Source organism: Callorhinus ursinus, unplaced genomic scaffold (genome assembly GCF_003265705.2).
Source record: "Callorhinus ursinus isolate GAN/ISIS: 27379988/994484 unplaced genomic scaffold, GSC_fseal_2.0 scaffold8, whole genome shotgun sequence".
Classification (NCBI taxonomy): domain Eukaryota; kingdom Metazoa; phylum Chordata; class Mammalia; order Carnivora; family Otariidae; genus Callorhinus; species Callorhinus ursinus.
This window is the reverse complement of record NW_027397070.1, coordinates 51,240,035-51,256,655: the sequence shown is the minus strand read 5'-3', so window position 1 is coordinate 51,256,655 and position 16,621 is coordinate 51,240,035. Positions and strand designations below refer to the sequence as shown.

Sequence of the window (16,621 nt, the reverse complement as noted above, 5' to 3'; positions counted from 1 at the left end):
GTATACTCATCAATGGTCATAAAATGGAATACCACTCAGCAAAGTGGAATGCTAATATAGGCAACACCATAGATGAATCTCAGAACCATCATGCTGAGTCAAAAAAAGCCTTACCTAAAAAAAGAACATCTCATAACATTTCATGTGTATGAAGTTCTAAAATAGAAAAACCTAATCTAGGGTAGAAAAATCATGACTAGGTTGTCTCTGGATTGATGGAAATGTTGAAAACCTTGGTAGGGTTTGGATTACATAAATGTATGAATTTGTCAAATCTCAGCGAAAATACCCTTAAGATTTGTTCATTTCTTCATATATAAATTTTATATCAAAAGAAAAATATTCCAATATTGAGCTCTGGTTAATGATAAGCTTGTTCAAGTATTTAAGTGGAAGTGCACCAATGTCTGCCATTCCCTTGGAAATGTAGAAAAAAAAAATCCAACCTAGAAGGGGAAAATGTATGGATTCATAATTATGGAGAGAACTAGACAGGTGATAAACATGTACAAGAAAATGGTAATAGTAAAATCTAGGTTGTGGTTATACGGTATTCAGTGATGCAATATTGTGATTTATAAAAGATATGTATTTGGGCATTCACATCACTAAGTTATATTTTTCATATATATTTGCTCTGGTCCACAGCTCCTGGCTTATGGCTCCCTAAACCCTTGGAATTTCCTGAATGATAAGAGCAATGGGAGCACCTATTATAATATTTGGTCTCTTGTGCTCAGTTCCTGAAATCACTTCAGAACCATAAAGGTGAAAGATGTGTCTTGTTATTTATAACGAGCCCTGTTTCTCCACAACTGAGTTTATGATAATGAGGTGACTTTTGGAAAGCACCTAAGGATGGAGGCTGGTTGATAGGGGATCCAACATTGAATACAGGGTAGGAACTTTCAGTTCCACTCCCTGGTTTCCTGAGAGGGGAGAGGGTCTTGAGATTGAATCAATCATTCATGGCCAATGATTTAATCAATCATGCCTGTGTAATGAAGCCTCAATAAAAACCCAAAAAGAGGGGCTTTGGAGAGCTTCCAGGTTAGGCAACCAGAACCCCTTCATGTGCTATAGTGTCAAGACCCAAACTCCATGAGGAGAAGCAACTTTGTTCGGGACCCCACCTAATACAGCTCTTTATCCGGCCCCTTAACATCCTTTGTAATAAATTGATAATCTAGTGAGTAAATGGGTTTCCTGAGTCCTGTGAGCCACTCTAGCAAATTAATCCAACTCAAGAAGGTGGTCGTGGGAACCTCTGACAGAAAGTCTGTCAGAAGTACTGGTAACAGCCTAGGCTTGTGACTGGCTTCTAAAGTCCAGGGAAGGGGGTATACGAACCTCCATTCTGCAGATGGTCAATCAGAAGCACAGACAACAACCTGGGCTTGCGATTGGCATCTGAAGCAGAGGCCAGTCCTGTAGGGCTGAGCCATTCACTTTGTGGGATGTGGTGCTTCCTCTGGGTAGAGAGTGTCAAAATTGGGCTGAATCATAAGGCAGCCAGCTGGTGTTGGAGCATTGCTTGTTTGAATGTGTGAGGACTTCTCCTCCACTTCCCACATTGGAACTGGTTCTAGAACTTTTCAAGTGAAAACTTTGTTCAACTTTGCTGTGTGTATGAAAACTTTTGTGAAAAACAATGTCCATATCTCCAGCTAATCCATAGGTGAGATAGTTCCTGTTTTGTCTTAACACTTTATTTTTGATCGTGGTGGTACTGGTGCTCAATGGGATGTCAAAGCAAAAAGAAATATATTTTACAGGTGAGAAAACTTGACTAGAAGAGCAAAGAGAGCTGTCTACAATCATGAGGTTGGCAACTTGTGAGCCAGAGCTTGATTCAATTCTCCTGACCCGTAGAGGTTTACCGCACCAGCCTTGGATGAGTAGGTACCAAATAGTAACAAAATTAAAGCTAGATTCTGAGATACCCCAAGGGAACAATTAGATATTGTTATTTGTGATATAAGGCACATCATCTGCAACACATATCCCCTCCATTCCTGGCACTGAAATGTTTTCAGTCCTGTGGGCAGACATAATTATGGAAAGATATTGCTTTCTATAAATTGTGTTAGTGACAATAGCCTCTACCAGAGCTTCTCAAATAATCCATGTATTTTTTAATTAATCACCAGCCAATATTTGTAAAAATACAGTAACAATTAATTACCAGAAAATAGGTTTTAATAAAGAAACATGAACACTTATAAAATAAAAAAAGAAACATGAAACATAAGCCCCCATTTTTTATTATTAGCTTCAACAGACATTATCAAATTGCTAAAGAAGTTTCTAAAGGCTTACCCTCAATTTCTGTTCTTATTTTTTCACAGATAAGTAACAGCTTTTGGACTAGCATTTAGTGGATGAGCCGAATCACAGGTTGGTGTTGAACTGGCCTAAATTTTATGATGGAGAATCCTAATCTTGAATTTAATTTTGTCCTCAAATTAGCAGCAACTATTGACTACAGCATCTACTATTGCAGGCAGGGAACTATCACCACAATAATTAAACTCTCCAATCTCATCTACTGGGCTGAATGGTGACCCCCCCTAAAAGATCGGTCCACCTGAAATCTGTGAATGTGACCTAATTTGGAAAAAGGATCTTTGCAGATGTAAATAATTAAGGGTCTCTAAATGAGATCATCCAGGATTATCCAGGTGGACTCTCAGTCCTATAACAAATGCCTTATAAGAAGAGGAGAAGACAGACAGACCCAGAGAAGATGATGGGAAAATGGGGGCAGAGATTTGTGTGATGAGCCCACAAGTTAAGGAATGTCAGGGATTGCTAGCAGCCACTGGATGGAGCAGATTCTTTCTCAGAATCTCCAGAAGGAACAAACCCTATCAGCTCCTTGATTCTGGACTCTAGTCTTCAGAACTGTCTGAGAATAAATTTCTATTGCTTTAAGCTGCCCAGTTTGTAGTAATTTGTTCCAGTAGCCCTGGGATACAAATACACAGTCCTATAAAGAACTAGTTGATCTGGACCAGATCCTGGAAACCACCTTCACTGAAACCTACATGGAACAGATCTCCTAGAATTCTCAAGGCCAAGGAAGCAAGTCTCACTCCTCGCTTTTCATTTCTAAGAGAAGAAACAATAACGAAATAAAATAGTAAGTCAATAAAAAAAATAGGCAATCCTGAACAACTTATTTAAAATTCTACCCCCGATACTATCAATCTCCCTTACCTTAACATGTTTTTCCCATAGCATTTATTTTTGACCCAATAATTGTATTTATTAATATGTTTATTTATGTTGTCTATATACTACAGAGATAAGATTCACGAGGACAGAGATTTTTTTGCATATTCTCTTCACTGCTGTCTTCCTAACATACAAATCACTGCTTGCATATGGTAAGTATGCAATAAATACTTGTTGACTAAATGGCTAAATGTATTTTAACTAAGTATCACTTATAAGAAGGTCAATGAAGTAAGGTCCATCATTAGGGAAAATTTAAATGACCTGATTAAAATAAAGGAAAAACTTTTTTTTTTGTATTCCCTGCTTTTGTTTTTGTTTTTGACAGAGAGAGAGACAGGAGAGGGGGAACACAGGCAGGGGGAGTGGGAGAGGGAGAAGCAGGCTCCCCACTGAGCAGGGAGCCTGACGCAGGGCTCAATCCCAGGACCCCAGGACCATGACCCAAGCCGAAGGCAGACGCCTAACAACTGAGCCACCCAGGCGCCCCCTTTTGTACTCCCTGTTAAGGAGAAGGATATTCAAATCGGAGAGAAACAAGTACCAGTAGAAGAAAAGTGAAACCTGGAGTGAGCGAGTATTTGGTAAGAGAATTCCTCGTGTTCTAAATTAACTTTAATTTCCGGGCCCAGGAGAAGTACCCTTTACTCAATTGATTTACATGTCAGCGTACAGAACTTGCAGATGCAATTATAGAACCACCAGCTTACCTCTACTTGGAGAAATGATGAAAATGCCAGGTAGGAGGTTAAGAGATAAAAAATGTTTTAATTTCCAGAAGAGGGCAAAATATCTTGAAGAAATTTTAGACCAGCCTTGCTAATTCGATTGTCTTTAAGAGCTGGGACGCTGATGCACATCAATGAAGCAAGCAGGTCTCCTTTCCTTTCCTTCCCACTGTAGCAAACATTTAATTATGCAACATTTATATAGTACTTGTGTGCTAAGCCCTGTTCTAAGACTTTTACATGGATTAACTAATTTCATCCTTATAAGAACCATTTTAGAAATGTGCTATTATCCACACAATAGGGAACCACATTTCTTCTCTTATAGAAGAGAAAACAAAGAAGTTAAGTAATTGGTCAGGGTAAGGTAGCTAAAAAGTGACAAAATTTTTAGGACTCAAGCCTTAGTGTTCTGACTCCAGAGTATGTGCTCTCTCCACTATTTCAGTGCTTCTCACATGGAGCATTCATTAGCATTATCAGGAGAGCTTGTGGAAACACGGATTTCTGGTCCTCACTTTTGGAGTTTCTGGTTCAATGGGTCTGGGGTGGAAGCTGAAATTTTGCATTTCTAACAAGTTCCCTGCTGGTCCTTGAAACACACTTTGAGAAGTCCTATACTATGCTATACAGGCTAGTGGCAAACTAGAGAAAGCATGATGAAATCATCCATTTAAAAATCATCCATATTCACAGCAAGCAAGAGAAGGAAAGAGGGAAACGGGGAGATGGCCTGTTTGGGGGCTGAGTATGTCCTACTTGCATAGCACACCAGAATGAACCAGGTCAATAATCAGGAATGATCTGTTGTGGTATATTTGTGTCCTCTTTGTACCCAACAGTTTTTACGCATCAAGCTGGAAATGGTCCCTACTGACATGTCACTGAGATCTATAATGCATTCTTTTTGTAAAGTTAACTATGAGTAGATAAAATGAATGACAATAAAATGTTGGCAGTATCATGAGCTGAATAGTGTCCTTCCAAAATTCATTTCCACTCAGAACATCAGAAACCTGACTTTATTTGGAAATAGAGTTATTGCAGATGTCTTTAGTTAAGATGAGGTCCTATTGGATTAGTGTGAGCCTTAAATAGAGTAATAGCCCTGATAGGGTAATAGCACCTAAAGCAAAGGTGTCTTTAGAAGAAGAGGAGAGGACAGAAGGACACACTGGGAAGACAGCTACATGAAGGCGAAGGCAGAGATTGCAGTTGTACTGCCATAAGCCCAGGAATGCCAAAAGCCACTAGAAGCTCAGAAGGGGCAAGGAAGGAATTTTCCCTAGTGTCAGCTGGGGAAAGGGGAAGATACCATGTTTTGGGACTGAACACATTCTGCTTGCTATAGCACCCCAGAATGAACGGGGCAATAATCAATAAGGGTCTGTTGTGGTATATTTCTGTGCTCTTTGTATCCAACAGCATTTGGTTTCAGATTTCTAGGCTCCAGGACTGTGAGATAATAGATTTCTATTATTTGAAGCTACCCAGTTTGTGGTACTTTGTTACGGTACGGCAGCCCGAGGAAGCTGATACATGCAGAGTATAAAAAAAATAACAATGCAGTAAATGCCAGTGTACCCACCACCCTGTTAAAGAAATAGAACATTACTATAATATTTGAAGTTCTCTGGTAACTCCCTCTGACATCACTCCCATCCCCTGACTCAAGAGAGATAACCACCACCTACATCATGTCTACTGTTTTCTTACCTTAAAAAAAAAAAAAAAGAAATTTCTATCTCTGAACTGTATATCATTTAGGTTTATATGGTATAGATAGGGTTCTAGCATAGATACAGTTTCATTTGATTCACATCCTTATAAAATTTGTTAGACACTTTAACTTTTGCCAATTGGTTCGAGTGGAAACCATTGTGGTTTGAATCTTCACTCTCATTATTACCAGTGAAGTTTTCTTCTCATGTTTGTTGGCCACTCATGTTTCTCCTTCTATAAAGTGCCTTTTCAATTTGTTTTATTTATTTATTTATTTATTGGCTCATTTGTTTTTCAATTTGTAGGAATTCCTTATACAGCCTAGATTTTAATCCCTTGCCAATCATATGCTTCAAAATTTCTCTTGCTAATTGTCTTATTTCCACTTTTTAAATGAGCTTAAGTTCTTAATTTTATATAGTTAAATTTATTAATTGCTTCCTTCATGATTCACACTTTTTGTTTCTGTTTAAGAGATTCTTTTCCACCCTAAAGCCACGAAGTTATTCTCAGCTTTATCTACCATATATTTTAGCTTTGACATTCACCTTTCAAACTTTAAATGAACTGAGAATTTATATTTTGCTCATAAGAGGAAGTACACATCCAATTTCATTTTTTCTATATGTATAATCAGTTGTCTCAATTTGTCTTGAAACTCCTGGCACTTCTAGCCAATTTTCATTATTCTTCAATAATAGTTCCATCATAAATCAAGTTTCTATATATGTGTGGATTTGATTCTGGGTTTTGTACTATTTCATTCGTGGGTCTACCTCTGTAACTGTACTACACTGACTTAGTTTTATAAAAATTATTGATCTCTAGAAAGATGAGTCCCCCATGTTGCTCTTCTAAAAGTCTTGCCCATCCCTGATCTTTTGTTTTTCCTTATAAAAACTTTAATCAGTTTGTCAAATCACACACACACAATTCCTCTTGGGAATAAATCTCTTTAAAAATGTTTTATAAACAGCACAGGTAAAGTCGTGTAATACTGATTAAAATGCAACAAGAATGGCTAAATCTTAGGTAAACAGAAAACAAATAATAAAAAATCTGGAAAAATATCTATATAGGTTTCATAGAAGTCTAGCAGCATCTATCTAATTAGGAGTTCTAGGTCTGTGGGAACTTGAGATCCTTAGAAATTTGACAGTTGTAGGAAAACAAGGCAAAACAAGGCAAACCCACTGACTGAGTGGTTAGAATACTAAAGTATACTGAAGAAATCGTCCTTGAAAAGAAAAGGTAAATAAGCTTTATTGCTACACCTTTATACAACTCCTCCTAATTCTGTAGATACAAAAATGATATACAGATGTATACCATATGTCCTCAACTTAAACAATTAGAGACAATTAGATGGATTAAAGATTCTAATGTTTTTAAAAAGAAGAAAGGGAAATAAGTATTATATAAAAGTTCTAAAAGAAACCATAGGACAAGTTTTGTTTGTTTTGTTTTTTAAATAATCTCAGAGTAGGGAAGGCCTTTCTATATAACATAAGGCACAAAAGCCCCAAACAAAAAGTGATAAATTCAGCTACATGGAAAATTGAATTTCTGCGAGATAAAATCCACCATAAGCAAAATTCAAATTCAGATAATAAATTGGGATTGCAATCCATGTTACAGACAAAGCATTAATTCCTTAACGGATATAATAGCTAAAAATCTCCTACAAACCAATAAGAAAAAGACCAATAACCCAAAATAAAAACAGAAAGGGATATGAACAGGCATATCACAAAAGAGGAAAATGAGCTATTCTAAAACATAAAAAGATGCTTAGTCTAGATAATAATAAAAGAAATGTAAACGTAAACTATACTGAGCCTACACTTTCACCAGCATATTATCAAAGATCAAAAACTGTGATCATGTCCTGATGATGGGGATATGAGGAAATAGGCAATATCATTCATTGGTGTGAGTGTAAATTACTGTAATCTCTATGGAGAATGAATTAACTATGACTAGAGGAGGGGAGGGCATTTTTCTGACTTCCGGGTACCCCTCACAGCTCTCTACCTCCAGATTTTTTGTTTTTGTTTTTATTTTTCCCTCTGGTAGCTTCACAATGAGCTAATTCACCAGGATGGAGTTAGATCATTGGACTAGCACCAGTCCTCTGGTTGATATCAGCAGCACTGAGATGTAAAGACTCTTAGTTCTGATCCTACAAGGGCGTTTCCTAGGCCAGGAGGCCTCACTTGTTACAGAATTAAGGAGGTATTCTCTGCCAGATCACTCTAGAAATACAAATACAAAGAGCATAATGAGGACAGGATCATTTCCATGGAACACTTTCCCTGGTGCATCATGTGACAGCATGTGTCTCCTCAGGATGTCAGTAGGACAGTGAACCCTTGCATCCTGCTGGCCCTGCCACCTGTGAGCTTTCCCAATAAGCCTAACTTTCTTCCATAGCATGTGACATGAGTATGCATGTGTCCATTACCTTCCAAATTACAAATACACATATCCTTTTACTCCATAATTTTACTTTTGGGATTTCATCTACGGATATTCTCATACACACATGAAGCACCTTTATGTAAAATAACTCATCACAGCATTATTTGAGATGCCAAAATACTGGAAATAATCTAAATGTCCATAAATAGGAAACTAGATAAATAAATTATGGTGCCTGTGTACAAAGGAAAATTATGCAGCTATAAATATAATGAGAAAGCTCTTTATGGATATGGAAGAATATCTAAAATAAATTTTTAGATTAAAAATCAAAGTACAAAACCTATTATGTAATAAATTGCAACTTGTGTAATAGAAGAGGATACATGTGTGCACACACACATTCATGGTTCCAATTCTGTGCTCTGAAATGATACATATTAAAATGATAACATCAGTTCCCTTTGGAAAGATCCAATGATTGCCCAGAATAAGAATAAGATGGAAACATTTTACTGTATACCCTTTTGGGCCTTTAAAATTTTGAGCCATGTAAATGTATTATATCTCTAAAATGAAACATTAACTGAAATAAAATAATTACTCAGGAACTCAAGTCATTGCAGAAGCTAAGGAGCATCAGTTGAAAGAGTTAGGATGGAATGTGGTGATAGCAGGGGACAGAGAGGGCTGGTACTATAGACAACCTCTAAGGCTTCTTTAGTTATAAAATCCTGTAGCACAATAATGCCCCAATACAGCTAGACAGAAACAACAGCTGTTATGTTTCCATACCGCTCCCTTTTTCTATACTACTCCAATTTTCATTTTTTCTTTTCTCTTTCTTTGTTGTGGTTGTGGTTGTGGTTGTGGTTGAGTAGCCCTACCTATCCAACCATGTTTTTAATGGGCTCTTTTAAGATTTTGGAGGAAAGAGGAAACATCTAAGATTGAGTATCTAATGTTCTTTAAGATGGGTTCCTTTCAATTTTCAAGAATGTTTAGCTTAAATTATGTTGACTCTTCCCCCCCACAAGGAAGAAATCTGACAACCATCCTTATAAAATATGTTGAAATATTTGAAAATATCAAAATACCATGCGCTCCATGCAACTTGAATTTCAGTGAAATGATTTTCAAAAAAAGTGGTGGAAAATCACTCTGATGGCCCAGAAGTCTTCCAAAATCCTAGGCCATTCCTAGCAAGGGTACAGAGGATTTTTTGCTCTGCAGGGAACTGGGAAGATGCCAGACAAAATAATCACTTTCCACTTGCTCAAGTTCTGCCTACAGTTTTTCAATTGGTTATACTTTCCATTCCCCATCCTACAGTATTGCTGAGCTGCTTGGAAGGACTGCAAACTTTTACTTCAGAGGGGGTCTAGAAATCTACATCTAAAAGGTTAAGTTTAATGGGGAAATTAGGAATAGTCTGTACAGACAAACATCAACCAATATGCTCTTGAGAACAAGGAAAAAGCAGTTAATTGCAACTGTGGTAAATAATTCATAACAATAGCTACTATTTATAGAGTACAAACTATGGTAGGCAAAGTACTTAAGTGATTTACCTACATAAATTCATTTAGTCCTCATATCAATCCTATAATGTAGGTACAATTATTATCCCCATGCTCCAGGAGAGAAAGTTTGCAATGACCAGGTCAGTTACCCCAATTCACACAGCTGACATTTGAATCTAGGTCTTACTCCATAAGTGGCACCTTTAGTCATCATGCTATACTGTACTCCAAAGAACACCGTCTAGGTGTAATCATTACAACAAACAACTGAGGCTCCTTTGAGTGTGAAAAGAAAGCAAAATGAAACACTGCCCCTTAAAACATCTGTGTAGGCTATTTCTTCCTTGAGCCTTCAGTAAAAACTTAGGCAGGTGCTATGGCCCTCAGATAGCAAAAGAAAAAAAAATCTCTTTTCTTTCTAAATGCAATAACAATCTCATTTCAGAATTAATATGGCCAGTCCATGGTAATAATCAAGACTCAAAGCTTTATTTGAGGTTAAAGTTTTTATTTCACCTTACTACAATAAGTTGTCTCTGACTCATCCAACTTGAGAGCAGCAGCTTGAGAGGGGGTGAGGAAGAAGATATATTAGGTGCAGGATGCAGGAAAGGTTTAACATTGCTAGTAATGTCACACAGTCATGATCTCACTTAGTTGCTTTCTGAGCTTGGCAGACATCCAAAGCTGACTCATGATCTCTTGAGGAGCTTTCATGTGTTTCTCAAAGATTTCCCCACTGGGAACCTCCAGATACATTTCTGAGGTTAAGGCAATGCCTCTTTTCTAGGTGTCTGCTTATAAGTTCTCCTTGGACCATGGACATCCAGCCGTCTATTCTGTTGGGAGTCCTATCTTCCCTCTAGGAAGCCCTCTTGGGTGAGTATCCATGCTGGGTTCCAATTTGAGCCCTGCAATTAATCACTGGGAAACATGTGGTTGCATGCCGCTCTTTACCAGGGCAGCCTCCACCATTTCCCACATTTGGACTAGTCTTGAAATAGATATGGTATCAGTCTATGTATTCCACAGACTTTTAGGGACAAAGGTGAAACTCCGAGTAGTTTTCCTTCATATCCACTTACTTGGCTTGAGGTAAGGGGTCAGGACACCTCTCTCGTCCATCATGGTGGTCAAGTATGTGTGTTTGAGTCAGAATCGGTAGTGAATTCCATAGCATTCCAGTAACTCTCTCCAAAAAAATCTCCCTCTAAAAATAGTCCTCTTTCTTGGCCTCTCCAACCTTCTAAATATCCTTGAGGCAGTCATTACGCTAAGGGTTGCCAAAACAAATTTCCAGAATACTTCTTTTGCAAGTCATGAGTATATGACCTGGCTTCTCATTTTAGATCGTGGGGGTATTTGGCACCTATTGTTTTGTTCTTATTCTTTGGGGTCTTAGCTGAAACTGAGATAGGAAAACCCCATTTCAACATCCTGTTACAAATACTTTTATGTTTTGGTTAAAAGTTTCTTATAGGGAATAGAAAATTTAAAAATGAAGAGTTGTCCTGTTTTTTTCCAAACAAATAGCTGTTTCTGCTTTTACAATGACATTTTCTTCAGACAGAGCAAGAAGTTGAATTGGGACAGCTCAGATACTAAATGCTTAGGCCTTTTCAGCTTTTAACCTGAAATTATTCTTCCATATTTGAAAATAAGCTTATCCTCTACCATTTCCATTCCAAATCTCAGAGCTTCTGAACCCTCAATTAAGCCTAGCTAACTTAATTATCTCAGCTAAGTGTTTCTTTCTCATTCAGCTTATAGTTCATTTATCCCTTTCTGGGATACGAGTCATTATGATAGAGCTATATAACCAATAGACTTGTTTATCTGGAAGTCATTTTAATGTCTTTGAAAGACTGAATTATCATAGCTTATCTGACTTCTGTATAGACACAACAGAAAGAACTGAATTCAATCCCAATAAAGAATTCTCTTCTTGGTCTTAATCCTCTTTGACTGCCCTACATCAATTGCATATTAAAGCTCCTGACCACATCTCATTCCACTGAGTTGCCTCTGACTCTTCCAAGATTAGGGTGACTTTGTAGAAATATTTTCTTGCCTTGGCTTCGGTGGATGGTTCTCTTCCTACTTCTCAGGCATTCCTCCTATCTACTTCTTTGAATCCCCATCTGAATAAGTGTCGTTGGCCATTTTCTTCCTTTATTTTACCCCTTAGCAACTGCATCCATACCCTGGTGTAATGGCCATCAATGTATAGTTAATTCCCTTAGTGTCATCTTTACTTTCTTCCTTGTTCCTTTGCACCTACTAGTGTATTTACTTTTACTGTGGCTCTGCTCATATCAAAGTACAATCATCTGCCTGGAAGACTGTCTCTGCACCTTGACTATTAGATCATTGAAGTTAGAGATATGGTTTCTTATTCACCTACCCAGTACCTGACATATAGTTGGTACTCAGAAAAGTTTGAATAAATGAGTACAAGTTCTCTGTCTTTATCCTGCTTGCTGTATAACATCTGTATGTTGGGTCAGTCCTTCAAACTAAACATAGATAAAACAAATGGAATCATTTTTAACTACCAATCCTTCCTTCTGATTTCCCAGCATTAGTCCCATAGGGCTCACCTTTGATTCTTCTGTTGGCCTTATCTACCTCATATAAACAGTCATCAAGTCCTGTCTATTCTACCTGGCAATATTTTGCATTTGATCCTGCTTTCATTTTTAACTTCTGAATCTTCATTACTATTGGTCTGGACACTTATATTAACTTTCTAAATACTGCGGCAGAGAAAACATGGTTTTGAAATCAGACAGATCTCGGTTCATATCTTGAGTCAGCTTTTAGATGAAAAGCAATATCGTTAACCTTTTAAATTTCTGTTTCCCCATATATGATTTTCATTATTATCATTGATTAACTCTTCCACGAGTTATAAACTCCTCTAGGGCAAGAAATGTGTCTTGCTTGACTTTTTATTCTCATAAATCAACCATGGCTCCTGGCATACAGCTGCTAATCATTGATGCTATTTGCTGAATGACTGAAAATAATAATATCTACGTCACAATGCTAACATAAGAAATAAATTAAATGTGATAAGTGTGACTATATGTCAGGAAGCCCAAACAGCTATGTGGAGGGGCCCATGTTGAGGATAACCAAGACCCTCAGCTAACACCACTAGATGAGCTATCAATCAGCAGCCAGCACCAGCTTCCAGCCATGCAAGTGGTGTCATTTTGGACTTCCCATTCACCCTGGCCCTCCAGCCAACACCATAGGAAACAGAAAAACCACTTAGTCAATTGACAGATTGTTCATATATAATAAACTGTTATTGCTTTAAGTAACTAAGTTTTGGAGAAGTACAGAGATAAGGTACAACTGTAATATAAAACCTAAAACATATGGTATTGATTTTGAGCTTGGACTATAGGGAGGAATGAACAGGAGTAAGAAGACTCAGTAGGGGCTGAAAAGGCAATGAGGAAATTAATACTGGGGACTGAAGGAAAGGTGACCAGTCTTAAGTAGTGATGGAAGATTTGGCAGCCCTGTCACCTACTGTAACATGGATGATAGAAAATATAACTAATGAACTTGTGGATTTACCAAAGTGATTTCCAGGGATAATGTTGAAAGTGTCAGTTGTCTTCTTTTAACTGCTGATAATGGAATGATGAAAGAGAAAGAAGACCCAAAGAAACAACTTGGATTTCAAGCAAAATTTAGAGGAAATTTTCTAATCCAGAAGTTGCAAGGTTAGAAAATAAAACTGTTTCTCATTCCAAGCCTCTCCAGATGGCAAAAAGTTGGCAAAGTAAGAAATGACTCTGGGAAAAACATCAAACCCAGGGTGATGCTAGTATAATGTGGTCTCAGGTCAAAGCCAAGTCAAGGATGTGTCTGTAAGATTATTAAGACCTCATAAAAATTAAAGCCCATGTCTCTTACACTCTCAGATTAAAAAGAAAAGCTTCTAGGCAGAGACGCTCTGAGGCGGCGGTAGAAGCTGAGGTGCGGGGTCTGGGCCAGCGGACCAGGGACCTGGGTGAGCAGCGGCGGCGGCCCGAGGGGAAATAGATTCCAAGGGAAGACTTCCATTGGTAATTTAATCAGTGTAAGTGACATTAAGGAACAATGGATATAGAAAATGAGCAAATACTGAATGTAAACCCCACAGATCCTGATAATTTAAGCGACTCTTTTCTGGTGATGAAGAAAATGCTGGGACTGAAGAAATAAAAAATGAGATAAATGGAAATTGGATTTCGGCATCCTCCATTTACAAAGCTAGAATTAATGCCAAGGCAAAAAGGCACCTGAGGAAAAACTCATCCCAGGACTCTGGCAGAGGCGATTCAGTGAGTGATAATGGAAGTGAAGCCCTTAGAAGTGGAGTAACTGTACCAACCAGTCCAAAGGGAAGGTTGCTAGAAAGGAGATCCAGATCTGGGAAAGGAAGGGAACTACCAAAGAAAGGTGGTGCAGGAGGCAAAGGTGTCCGGGGTACACCTGGACAGGTATATGATGTGGAGGAGGTGGATGTGAAAGATCTTAACTATGACGACGACCAGGAGAACTGTGTTTATGAAACTGTAGTTTTGCCTTTGGATTAAACCGCATTTGAGAAGACTTTAACACCAATCATACAGGAATATTTTGAGCATGGAGATACTAATGAAGTTGCGGAAATGCTGAGAGATTTAAATCTTGGTGAAATGAAAAGTGGAGTACCAGTGTTGGCAGTGTTCTTGGCATTGGAGGGAAAGGCTAGTCATAGAGAAATGACATCTAAGCTTCTTTCTGACCTTTGTGGGACAGTAATGAGCACAAATGATGTAGAAAAATCATTTGACAAATTATTGAAAGATCTACCTGAATTGGCATTGGATACTCCTAGAGCACCACAGTTGGTGGGCCAGTTTATTGCTAGAGCTGTTGGAGATGGAATTTTATGTAATACCTATAATGATAGTTACAAAGGAACTGTAGATTGTGTATAGGCTAGAGCTGCTCTGGACAAGGCTACTGTGCTCCTGAGTTTGTCTAAAGTGGAAAGCACAAAGATAGTGTGTGGGGTTCTGGAGGTGGGCAGCAGTCTGTTAATCACCTTGTTAAAGAGATTGATATGCTGCTGAAAGAGTATTTACTCTCCGGAGACATATCTGAAGCTGAACATTGCCTTAAGGAACTAGAAGTACCTCATTTTCACCATGAGCTTGTATATGAAGCCATTGTAATGGTTTTAGAGTCAACTGGAGAAAGTACATTTAAGATGATCTTGGATTTATTAAAATCTCTTTGGAAATCTTCTACCATTACTCTAGACCAAATGAAAAGAGGTTATGAGAGAATTTACAATGAAATTCCAGACATTAATCTGGATGTCCCACATTCATACTCTGTGCTTGAGTGATTTGGAGAAGAATGTTTTCAGGCTGGAATAATTTCCAGACAACTCAGAGATCTTTGTCCTTCAAGGGGCAGAAAACGTTTTGTAACTGAAGGAGATGGAGGTTATCTTAAACCAGAGAGCTACTGAATATAAGAACTCTTACAGTCTTAGATGTTATAAAAAATATATATAAATATATCTGAATTGTAAGAGTTATTAGCACAGGTTTTTTTTTTTTTTTGAAGCACTTGTTTTGGGTACAAGGCGTCTCTGAAATTTTATAAACTTAAAATTTAAGGAGAATTTTTAAAGGACATGTTTTTTTCTTTTTATCTTTTTCTTTTTTTTCTTTTGAGGGTGTTAAGGAGGGACAGAAGAGTAACCACTTCTTAAGTGGAATATTCTCATAAGCTACCTTTTGTAAGTGCCATGTTTATGACCTAATCATTCCAAGTTTTGCATTGATGTCTGACTGCCACTCCTTTCTTTCAAAGACAGTGTTTTTGTAGCAAAATCACTGGTTTATACAAAGCTTTATTTAGGGGGTAAAGTTAAGCTGCTAAAACCCCATTTTGGCTGCTGCTGTTGGAATACTGTGCTTTGGGAGTAAAAAAAAAAAGTTATTTCTTTGTCTTGAAGAATTTTAAGAAAATGAGTTAGTTATAAGACTTATTCATTTTTCCAGGGAACATATTGATTGGTCTTAAATTCTAGATAGTTAAATAAATGGTGGCTGGAACATCTATTTTTCTACAAAACTGAAAAAATGAACCAGGTTCTAAAAGAATGTATGACAAAATAAAACATGTGAAGCAGTGTTGATTCTTTATTGGGAGTACATATACTTAGGTCTTTTTAAAAACTTTTATTTTACACAGCAAATTTTAAATCCTATAAGGGAGCATATTTGAACCTAGTGAATTTAAATTTTGTTCTTTGCAAACTTAAAAGTACAGTAGTAAATCCTTTTAATATTATCTGTGGGAAATGCATACATACTTGTTTTTTGATCTTCTCTAAAGCTCAGTGATATTTTAAAAATAAAAAAAGAAAAGCTTCTAAAAATTTTAAGGGTGTGCTTAATAGATGCTTCAGGTGGAAAAAAGAACTTGCAAAAATTTTAGGGACAGTGTTCCACAACCAACCCTCACCCAAAGGTTGGAAGGGCCCTATCTTTAAGAGTAAATATAGCTTTGGTTTGTAGATGCTAACGCCCCAAAGTGTGTGTGGCTGCCATCCAAGGATGCTCACTCTAGTAAGAGTCATAGGAAACCTACAAAGTTTCTAAGAGAAATATCAGAAGGAAGCTCTGCTTATTTAGACTAAAAGGGACTGAGATAGTTAAAAATTAATCAAGGCTTCTGGACCCCTAACATTCTATGGTCAAGAGCAGAATGACAAAACTTCTCAACTACAAGTGTGGGCTATTTCTTTTTTTTTTTTAATTTTTTATTGTTATGTTAATCACCATATATTACATCATTTGTTTTGGTGTAGTGTTCCATGATTCATTGTTTGTTCATAACACCCAGTGCTCCATGAAGAATGTGCCCTCCTTAATACCCATCACCAGGCCAACCCATCCCCCTACCCTCCTCCCCTCTAGAACCCTC

General features: G+C 37.5%; 1 pseudogene; it reads left to right on the top strand.

Moving 5' to 3' along the window:
• The first annotated feature begins 13,598 nt into the window (after positions 1 to 13,598).
• LOC112822132 (programmed cell death protein 4 pseudogene) lies at positions 13,599 to 15,249 on the top strand (annotated as a pseudogene).
• Positions 15,250 to 16,621: the final 1,372 nt, after the last annotated feature.